The sequence below is a fragment of the Panthera onca genome, chromosome X (assembly GCF_046562875.1).
Source record: "Panthera onca isolate mPanOnc1 chromosome X, mPanOnc1 haplotype 2, whole genome shotgun sequence".
NCBI classification, from domain to species: Eukaryota; Metazoa; Chordata; class Mammalia; order Carnivora; family Felidae; genus Panthera; species Panthera onca.
Window position 1 is genome coordinate 28554037 of NC_138357.1, and position 12007 is coordinate 28566043.

The 12007-nt window shown below is 37.0% G+C and overlaps 1 long non-coding RNA gene across 1 annotated transcript in view; it reads right to left on the reverse strand.

Moving 5' to 3' along the window:
• Positions 1 to 1462: 1462 nt before the first annotated feature.
• The window catches only part of LOC145714541 (uncharacterized), a 399456-nt gene continuing 388911 nt past the window's right edge, over positions 1463 to 12007 (reverse strand). The window contains exon 3 of the long non-coding RNA XR_014136879.1: positions 1463 to 1580. This is a non-coding gene — a long non-coding RNA (uncharacterized LOC145714541). The remainder of the gene's footprint in view (positions 1581 to 12007) is intronic.

Here is a 12007-nt window from a genome sequence, read left to right on the forward strand (position 1 = left end):
AGGTGACTCACTGACACCTGGAGAGAACTTTGTGTCATTAGCCAGTCTGAATCCCAAATACGGCCCAGGACAATATACTGAAGACTTTGGGCCGCCTTTATCCCCACCTCCCTACCCTACACCCTTTCTTCCTGGCAGTTTTTATCTCCACTAATAAATAAAAATTAGTACTCGGCACATACTGGAAACATTGACTACAAAACTGATCCAATACAAGGCCTGCACAGGGGCTTGTATATCAACAGACATGCCTTTCCATCCCACATACAAGTAATGCATTTGGGTTTTCAGGAATCGGTGGGCTTGGGGGTGCAAAGCATTGGAATTAAAAAAGAAGCCACTAGGAATGTAGGGGAAGCATCCTGTTTAGCTTGCTGGACTTACCCATGCATAGCTCACTGACTTGGGAAAAATAGCTTTGTACAACAACCTCATCTTTAAATGGGAGAGGATATCCTACTTATTGCCAAGAGAGGCTCTAGGGGAGACTGGTGGAGTCATCTGCGGTACAGAAAGGATTTGGGGAAATCCTTTCGAGTTAACTCTACTTACGGGTAGGTGTATACACAGAAGTCTCTTCATACATCCCAGCTATTGTGAAAGGATATGGCATCATTATACATTAGAGCACAGTAATTTCTTAAGTGGGTTTGACCATGGAGGGAAGGGAATGAGGGGCTAGTGCATGCATGGGAACAACCCATGTTCTGTTTCTGTCATGGGCCCCCAAAACAGATTTCTATCTTCTTCTTTTTTTTTTTGTTTTTTGAGAGAGAGAGTGTGTGTACACGTGTGTGTACACATGCATACACGAGTAGGGGAAGGGCAGAAGGGGGGGGGAGAGAGAGAGAGAGAGAGAGAGAGAGAGAGAGAGAATCTTAAGCAGGTTCCATGCCCAGCGTGCAGCCTGAGGCAAGGCTCAGTCTCCCAGCTATGAGAACATGACCTGAGCTGAAATCAAGAGTCAAACGCTTAACCCACTGAGCCACCCGGGTGCTCCCATCCTGTCTTCTAAGTAGCAGAACTTTAGATAATAGTCAGTATCTATAAATAATCTCTGTGATTATCAGAAGTCCCCTACCACACTTGCTTACTTCTTGAGCTAAGAATTGGAAAAAAAAAAAAACCCATTATGCCATTCATTTTCTGGATCATGTACAGTACTTCCCTCTTACCCACAGGGGATACATTCTGAGACCCCCAGTGGATGCCTGATACTGTGGGTAGGACCGAACCCTATTATACTGTTTTTTCCTTACACATACATACCTTGGATAAAGTTTAATTTATAAATTAGGCACAGTAAAAGATTAAGAACAATAACTAGTAATGGATAGAATAATTATAACAATATACTGTAATAAAAGTTATGTGAATGTGGTCTCTTTCTCTCAAAATCTTATTGTACTGCACTCGCCTTTCTTCTTGGGATGATGTGAAATAATAAAATGCCTACCTGATGAGGTGAAGTGAGGTGAATGATGTAAGCAGGATGATGTAGTTTTCGGGTACTATCGACTTTCCAACCATATGTCAGTAGGAGGATCATCTGCTTCCAGACTGTGGTTGACAGCCGGTAACTGAAACAGTATAAAGCAAAACCAAGGATAAGTGGGAGACTACTGTGCAGAGATTGAAAACAGTCCCAGTGTGGTCGATTTGTAAATTCTGTCACCGTCTAGGTTAGGATTTTCCTTCTTTCTCATTTCCCAAATCCTATCGGTTTCTTCAGGTTTGCTCACATTTGCTCACCATGGATTTTTTTTAAGTTTCTACTTTGAAATAATTATAGATTTGTAGGAATTTGCAAAAAAGAAATGTACAGAGAGGTCACATGTACTTTTCATCCAGTTTCCCCCAAATGTAGATCGAGTTTGTCCTGCTGTTAGTCATATTTATTTGATACAAGGCCTCTTGACTGCCTCATTCCCCTAACACACCCTGCACAGGGCATTTGGGAACACTTACATGACACAGGGCATCCCAAGATATTAGTGTATAAGCAACTGGCTAATATTTCATTAATATTACCCACCATATATCTTTATCTTATGACTTCGGTTCATGAAGAACAACACAGAAAAATGGAAGAGCTACCTTGAAAGGTGAGCATTTTCAAAGATGATTATGTTCCATGAAATCTTAACTTATAACTCATGTGAGTGGCTTACACATCATTGTGACTTATGTAAGGCATAACCGAAATAAGTTTTGAAACTCAGGGTGATACAGACTCTTAAGGTAGGAAATCCTATTAATGTACCCTCCCACTGTTATGTAATACAAAATTCCTTTCCTTGGTAACAGTCTTAGCCTTCTCCAATTTCTTATTTATGTTTGTGCATCTCTCCTCTAATTCCATATTGTGGAGTTTGACAGTCAAGGTCATTCTCCCTATCTCCTTTAATGAATATAGGACTATCTACCACTTCACTCTCTCAGTCCTTGTTTTTCTAGATTAGAGGGTTCACCTTATTAACCAGCCTTGGTGAATAGGCTCCTTCTTGGTCAACTTAGATATGTTTCTCTAGGCCTACTCCAACCAATTTATAACCACCCCTGCTTCCAAAAAATAAATAGATGTATTGTACATTTGCTCCTTGGCTCCAAATCTGTGCGTGAAGAAATGTTCTGAATATGAGCAGAAGTATGCGTGGTGTGTGTATGTGTGTGTGCGCGCACGCGCATGCACGTGCACATGTATATGTATGTGGGAGGTAGTTAGGGTGGTGGGGGACTTAATGTCACCATTTAAATAAAACATTCTGGTGACTCAGGGGAAAATACAAAAAAGTAGAAAAATTGCTTTGGATTCTCTGCTATTCTGCTGAAAATAATACTATTTCATTGGAATTATTCAAATACCTTAAAAAATTTTCACTGTACATATTTAATTTTCACTCATGCATTTGAAGGTGTGCATACATTTGTATTCATGACAAATTAGGAGGCTTTGCATGAGTGCACACATATACATGGGTGAGTCAGTCATTCAGTGGTAGGCATTACTTCCTGTGATTCCATAATATCAAATACTGAGGAGGTAAGGTAGGAATATGCAAAACAATATTTTCTCTTGAAATTTACCATAGATATGCCTGCAAGAAAAAAAAAGAGGAAAAACACTATTTGCTATTTCATTGAGATTTCAGGCTTAATTAGACTTTGTTTAAAGCTTTTTAAAAAATGTTTATTTAGTTTTGAGAGAGAGACAGAGTATAAGCGGGGGAGGGACAGAGAGAGAGAGAGGGAGACACAGAATCCGAAGCAGGCTCCAGGCTCCGAGCTGTCAGCACAGAGCTCCATGCGGGGGCTCGAACCCATGAACTGCAAGATCATGACCTGAGCTGAAGACAGATGCTTAACTGACTGAGCCACCCAGGTGCCCCCTTTTAAAGCTTTGAATAAAAATAAAAATAAAATAAGAAAGAAAAGAATTCATTAATGAAGCTGGTTAGGCAGCAAATATGAAGATCTCTCACCCCCTTTTAACTTCCCTTTATTAGCACGTGTTCCTGAACCATCTCCATCCACCTCTGTAGTTTTCAAGGTTGAGCGTTAGGGAGATTCCCTGCACACTCACTTGCAGCAGTGTTTCTCCTGTGAATAGCTGTCTTCTCATCAAGAATGAAAAATAATAAATTGGAGGCCTGGGCTTTAAATTTGGAACATTTTTTTTCCCACCAGGCAAACATTGGATAAATAAGAACTCCTAGGATGCTCTAGAGGTCTTAAAAATTTACCTTCCTGCTCCTTCACATCTGAACCTCCAGCCCTCAGACATAATCACTCTCTTGGTTCTCTTTCTTTCCTCTTTCTTTCTCTCTTTTCCAGTCTCCTGACTATGGCTTATAAGAGAAATGACTACAAACATTTTTTTGATTCCTTTGGTGTCTCCAAAGAACTAATTGTGTCTTGGCAAAAATCATGTCAGGAAGAATCTGGAGACTCCCTGAAAGAAAAGTTTAGGGCTCTGATTCAATATATGGCAGGTCGTTAACTTTCTGGAAAATTGGCTGAGTTTAACCATAATGCTATTGAGACTAACTGGATTGGAGATATTTTAAATTGTAAGAGACCCCAGACACTGATTAGTCACTGTATCATAGACTCCCAGAGCAGGAGTTTAAATGTTACCTAGTCCATTTTGCCCAATGGATGTTTAAATTCCTCTATAACTTCCCAGCCAAGAGGTTACCAAACTCTTGTGTAAATACCTTTAGTGATAAGGCACTCATTACTTAATGAAGTTGTCTATACTTTCTCTGGATTGCCCTTGCTTATTCTTATAAAATTTTGCTCATACTGATCCAAAATCTGTAGATTCTCTCTGTTATTTCTAGTTCTACCCTCTTGACGATACGCAGAACACACTGTTCTCTCATCTTCATGATGGCCCTTCAACGATTTGATGACAACTTCCATCTTTTTCTTGGGTCACATCTTCTTTAGACTTTATGTTTCTTATATGGCATTGGTTTATGTCTCTCTGATACTTGTGGTTATTCCCTTTTGAAAGCACAGGGCCTGGTATTCCATTCTATATAAAGTGGAAGGTAAAGGTACCACCCAAACTGTAAAGGTTAAGAAAATAAATTTAAGTACAGTATACACAGTTATCTCTAAAAATAAAAATGTGAATAGCAGGGTTTGGGGGGATGATTAGGGAGGAAGTGGGAGAGGAGAATAAACTCACTCTTTATTGGCAGGAAGCTACCATGTTATTTTAAAAGTTTATAAATCCAGAAGATGTATAAGTACATGTTTTGTGCTGTGGTTACAACCAGCAGGAAACTTCTAAAGAGAAATAATGAAGAGTAGTTGACTGCTCTGAGACTGAGACGAGGGATGAAGAGGGAGAGCTCTTTTCTCCTTTTGTGCTCTTCTGGATTGTTTGAATCTTTATTATTAAGGGCATATACACTTCCACGATGCCTTATATGTAATTCAGAGGCCCAAAAAACTCTGAGAGAGAAAAGTTTTTTTCATATCATTTGGCCATTAAGCTTCACTTAATCTGAATAACTTGGTAATTATTCAGAAAACCTGAACTGATGTAGAGCTGTTTATAATCTTCGTTATTGCAATATTGTATGTATATTCATTGATTTTGTTCCAAAAATATTAATGTGTTTGATTTGGGGGTGCTATTCCAGACCCTACTGGGCATGCTAAATAATATACAGTGTATAGCACTGTATTATCTTTTTAAATCCTGAAAATTTTTGAGTTTTTGAAACATATCTGGCTGTAAGTATTTTAGATATGGTATTGTAAGCTTATGATACTTTATTGTAATAATAAAAAAGAATGACAAAGTAAGCTTATAATACTTTATTGTAATAATAAAAAAGAATGGCAAAGCCCAGAAACCGTAGATAATACTTGAGCATGTTCTGATCACAGCGCGGCCCAATTAGTCACCTCCCCCAGTCTAGATATTATACTTTTAGTAACACAACCTAAGAATAACCACTTTACTTGTTTCGGTGTTTGTATCACATTTACTGAATCATTCTGAGCTTACTGTCTATTAAATCCTGAAGTCTCCTTTACAAGAGCTATTCTTGCTAAGCCATGTTCCCAAAAGTAATATAGAAGATGAACATGTATTCACTACAGGGCTGTTATAAATAACAAGCTCCCTGATGCATTTAAAATATCATTCAATATACCAAGATATGATATCCATACAAGTTTTCAATAATATGGTTACTGCACTGTTGCTACCTCAATATAGTGCATTATGCATAGTGCATTATCAAATTAAATATACTTGATTTTGAATCCTGAATCTGGTATTTCCTAGGTATGTGACTTTGGGAAAGTCATTAACTACTCTGAGCTCATTTTGCCTATAAGATAGGCTTTATAATTCTAAGCATAACATAAAGAGTTCTGTATTCTCAGCCAGAAATAGATGCACAAAAAAATATGTATTACTATTATTCTAAATAATAATAGCAACATAAAACAGTGGTTCCCAAATTTTGTTTCCCATGAGAATCATAGGGGGAGCTTTTCAAATTTGTGATGCCCAAGCTGTATCCCAAATTAATTAAATCAGAATAGCCTGAGGTAGAAGCTAAGTGATTCCAATGTGTAGCAAAGTTTGGGAAGCACTGACCTAAAGTAAAAAATGTTTTTTTTTTTTTTAATTTTAATGTTTATTTTTGAGAGAGGGAGAGAGAGAGAGCCAGAGCATGAGCCGGGGAAGGGCAGAGAGAGAGGGAGACACAGAATCCGAAGCAGGCTCCAGGCTCTGTAGGCTCTGAGCTGTCAGCACAGAGCCCGATGCGGGGCTTGAACCCATGAAATGCGAGATCATGACCTGAGCCGAAGTCGGACCCTTAACCAACCCTTAACCCAGGTGCCCCTAAAGTAAAAAATCTTAATACTTGCCACCAGAAGATGGACTTGTTGTTGGCATATTAATTTACTTGCATCTGAAGCTACTAGACTCTCTTAATAGCTTTTCCCAATCCCAGTAGAGCAAGTTTTTGTTTGTTTGTTGTATAATTACATGTTTTTGGAAATTCATTTAGTCTCGGGAAGCCGATCCTTGCAAAAATGGTGAGCCCATTTTGATTATAAAGTGGGCCTCATATAAAATTTCTTCATGTGTGTTGTAATTTTTTGTTGAAATCTGAATATTTTAGGCAATGTATCTAGCAACTCTGGCTGATGACTTTTTTCTCCTCACTTTTGGAGGCTTGTGTTTGCTGTTGTTTTATTCTTTGCTTAGTTACTTGGATATTTGAGTAAAGTCTAATTCCCCAGCAATGTGAAGCCTTTGATGGGGTTTCTCAGAAGGTGCAGCTTTGGGCATGCACACATTCACCCGTCTTTTACCCATGGCAACCACTAATATATTTTTCATTTCTATAATTTTGTCATATGAAGAACGTTATATAAATTAAATCATAGGCAATATAGCTTTTTATGATCTCTCCCATCCCCCACATTACTTTCTTCAGAGTAATCCAGGTGTGAATAGACATTTTTATAAATAAGACACACAGATGGCCAATAGGCACACAAAATGATGCTCAACATCACTAGCCATGAAGGAAATGCAAATCAAAACCACAATGAGATATCACCTCACAACTGTCAGATTGACTTTTATCAAAAAGAAAAAAAAAAAAACAACAGTGTTGGCGATGATGTGGGAGGAAGGGAATCCTTATGCACTGTTGCTGGGAATGTCAACTGGTGCAGCCATTATGTAAAACAGTATGGAGATTCCTCAAAAATTAAAAATAGAACCACCACACAGTCCAGCAATTCTACTTCTGGGTATTTATCTGAAGAAAATAAAAAACACCAATTAAAAAAGATATATGCACCACTACGTTCATTGCAGCATTATCTACAATAGCCAAGATATGAAAGCAACCTAAGTGTCAATCAATAGATTCAAGGATAAAGAAGACATGATATATATATACAACGGAATATTACTCAGCTATAAAAAGAATGGAATCTTGCCATTTGCAACAATATGGATGGATCCAAAGGGTATTATGCTAAGTACAATGAATCACAGAAAGGCAAATACTGTATGGTTTCACTTCTTTGTGAAATCTAAAAAACAAAACAGAAACAGACTCACGGATACGCAAAACAAACTGATGGTTACCAGTGGTAGGGGGGATGAAGGCGAAATAGATGAAGGGGATTAAGAAGTACAGACTTCCAGTTATAAAATAAGTAAGTCATGGCGATACAATGTACAGCATAGGGAATATAGTCAATAATACTGTAATAACTTTGTATGGGGACAGTAGCTAGACTAACAATAGGGATCACTTCATAATATATAAAAATACTGAATCACTATGATGTACACCTAAAACTAATAGGATATTACATGTTAATGATACTTCAATAAAAAAGAATATTCCCTTTCAAATTGGGAACCAGGAAAAAAGAATATTCCAGGTTGTTGTAATAAAGATGCTATAAACATCTGTGTGCAAGTTTCTGCATAAACATAAGTCTTCCTTTCTCTGGGATAAATGTCCCATGAATTTCACTCCAGGGTCACTCAAGGGTCACTCACCTTGACACTCAAGGGTGTGGGGTCTCCCTTGGTTTCTACTGATACCATGGGGGATGAAAGTCTAGGCTCTCTAGTTGACCTTCTTTGATTATCACTCCAACAGGGGTGTTTGGGCACCTTATTACATCCCAGCAAAGGTAAAAATCTAGGCTTCCCACTCAAATTTTGCTGATGTCAGTAGAGGTGGGGCCACAGTGTTCTGTGTGGTACTGGCTGGATTAGAGTGGCTATTGTCTAATAATTTTCCATCTAGGTTGTTCCTTTCCTAGTCCTTTGTTTAGAGAAAGCAGGCTTTTGGTGGAGAGGGGAGATATTTTTTTTAATTTGTACCTGCTGGTATTAACATATTGCCAGTTTCTTTAGCTCCAATTCAGGATATATGAAGCAAAAAGAAAATCTAGGGAACTTACCACTATGTTATTCCTTGTGACCTGAGATAAGTAGCTAGTTTTTCTTCTTCTGTCTTCTTATGCTTGTTTTATATATAATTAATGTCCAAAGTTTTTAGTTGTGCTTGGTGGGAAAAATAGGGGAAAGTATACCTACTCCATATTTCTGGACATGGAGTTGACCCAACAATTCTACTTCTAGGTATTTGCTTACGATAAAAGAAAACACGTCTACACAAAGACTTATGCATGAATCTTCATAGCAGCTTTATTCATAAGAGGCAAGAAACTCCCTACAACCTACCAAATTCCCGTCGATGTGAAGGGCTAGTTATATATTAATAATGTTGAATATTGTTTAAAATTAAAAGATCTGCCCAGTAACATCAAATGTGAGAAAAAGTGGAGGGAAAAAAGAACATTTAGACACACTGGTAGGAATGTAAATTGTTATAATTGCTTGGGAAACAAATGGAATAAAGTTAAATTTGAGTAAAATTGAAAATGTGCATTTTTACTTCTAGATGCCCTAGAAAGTGTCTTGTAAATGTATACGAGGAGATGTGTACAAGGATGCTTAATATGGCACTGTGTGTAACAAACAGAAATTGGAAAAAACTAAAAGGTCCATCAATAAGGGATCAGAGGAATCATAATATATTGGGTAATTACATCCAATTAGCCTATAAATTGAAACTGAAATAAAAAACTTGTTGACTGAAAAAAGGTTAGTCGCAAAGTTATATATGCAAATTATACTACTTTTATAAATTTTAAATCATACAAAAGAATTCTATAGCTAGTTTCATGGACACAAATGTATGCAATGTGTGTATAAAGTGGAGGATGAGAAAATATATCTATAATTTACATAAGTGACTGCCTGTGGTGTGAGAGGAACAGCTTAAGGAACTTAAACACAAGGGATCTCTTCTTTTTAACATTTTTTTTTACAGGTTTTAGATTCATGGACATTTTCTGTGTTACTCTCTATAATCCGTTTTTATTTTTCATAATTAAAAAGGAAAGCAGTTAGGAAATTATAGCTAGACCTGGCTTTCCAAAAAGGGGAAAACACATGTGCAAAAATGATGAAACACACTTAGGAAACTGTAAGAACCTTGTTCAGACCTGGTGAAGGGCACATAAGCCTTGAGTCATAGATAAAGGGCAGATCATGAAGGGCCTTGTAATGTCACGTTGAGGGACATGTGGATTTTTCTTGGAAGGCAATGGAAATCCAATGAAGGCTTTGAAGAAAGAATGGTAGTTACAGGAATGCATGCATGCGATATGTGCATATTTAAGTCCAATGGTATTAGGGTTGTGGAAAGGAAAAGGAGTCACAGAGAAGTGGCAACACAACCTATGGTCACAAAAAACAGGAAGTGCTAAAAGTAAAGTTTTGGTGGCATGCAGGCTCTGTGAGGGCAGGAAGCATGTCAGCCCCTTAGTATGTGCTGCAGAGCAGGCTAATGTGGATGCACAGACACACCGTAGTTACAGTGGCTGCCTACTGGGAGAATTCGCGATTGAGCTCTTATTGTGGGAAATTCTATTTCAGAGGCATGATTTTCTTGGTGGTAGGTTTAGATTTGTGTAGTGCAAGCTAGGCAGTAGATATGGATTTTTTATTTGCTGTCTGACAGCCCGAATGTCCACCCAGTTGACTGAATTTATTGTGATCGATTTAGTTAAAAAACAATTTCTTACATTAGAATAGCAGGCAGATCATTTGTTGGATTAAATGAATTTATATTTTGACAAATATTTGAGCCAAATTGACAATCACAAGCATCCTGATTGCATGAATTGAAACAAAGATCTACTGGGTAAACACTAAGAAACAATATTTTATTTTACTCATATCTAGAAAGATGTAGAAGTTCAACTCTGAGAGATTGGGGCCAAACAATTTGAAATCCTACTCTATTTTCATTCCCATTCGTATTACATTTGCTTCACATAATTCTACAATTTTAAAACTTATCCTTCAAAATAGAAGAAAATCTCACTCAGTGAAATTTGTAATTGTTACAAGTATATGGAGTAGGTGTAGGCTAGGTTACATTATTATAAGTTTCAAAGAACATTTGGAAATGGATTAGCTCATTTCTATCATCAGCTGTCAATGCATGTCCAATTTGGAGCTAGACTCTAAAAATTAGTATATGAAATTTGAGACTCAGTCCCTGTTCCTGTCATTTAACTTCTTGACATATGTAAAATTGGGATAATGGTTCTTAATTTGCAAGGTTATTATGTAATTTAATTTACATACATATGTGTGTACAAATATATATATATATATACACACACAGATATCCACATGTGCAAGCATATATATGTGTGTGTATATGTGTATATGTTATATATATATATATGCATATGTATATATATATTTGCCTAATACATAGGAGGCATCTAATTAATGTTTATTCTTTTCTCTTTCCCACCCTCAGTGAGAATTTGGCACACACTTGAAGAGACAGAGTGAAACAACCAGATGATTCCTCCATGCAGAGAAATTTTTTAAATACAGATTATAATTTTTTAAAGTTTGGGGCTCTTGAGTGGCTCGGTTGGTTAAGCATCGGACTCTTGATTTCGGCTCAGGTCATGATCTCATGGTCGTTAGACCAAGCCCCATGTGAGGCTCCATGCTGACTGTGGAGCCTGCTTAAGATCCTCTCTCTGTCCCTCTGCCCCTCTCAGACTTGTGAGTGTGCTCTCTCTCAAAAAAAAATTAAAACTAAAAAAAATTAAAAAAAAATTTAAAGTCATAATCCACCCATTCAGATAGAGTTATGCTAATGACTTTGTGTATCTCTTCCAAATTAAACACATTTTGTTTAAATGTGTGTGTTAGTCTGTGTATGTACATGTGGGATAGATCATACTGTGCATACTATTTTATCGCCTGCTTTGTCTTACTTAATTACCCATTGTTCTTATCTTTTTATATCATTAAATATTCTTTCTCAATAGATAGATCATTTCCCATTCCTCCACAGACTTTTTGCATAATGCCTTGTATTCCATTGTTTGACAGCATGAATACACTTTTCCCACATTTTAACATTCCCTTTATGTAACTACCATTCATTTTGCTTTTGATTTGCTAAATGAACTTTCCCAAAGAAGTAAAAAAATTCTACTGCAACTATGTCCTTCTCTAATACTGAATCACAGTATTGGAGACATTTTATATAGACACGTTGCTTTCAACGTGTGCAGTGACTCTGGCCACATTCAGGAAGTTGGTATTTAATATTAACAACACTCAGACTATTTAATACTAATAAATAATATATATTGTTCATATTGTTGAGTACCTACTATGTGCCAGGTAGTGTGCTAAGTGTTTTACATAGATTTAATCCTTGTAACCTTACTGCACATACTATGTGTATCCCTATTTTAAAGATGAGAAAACTGAGATCACGAAGTTAAATCACTTACCCGAGTTTACAATAGCTAGTAAGCAAGGTGTAAGTAAGGATTCCAATGTTGGCCACCCGTAGTCTTAACTACTACGCTATATCACAAGCTG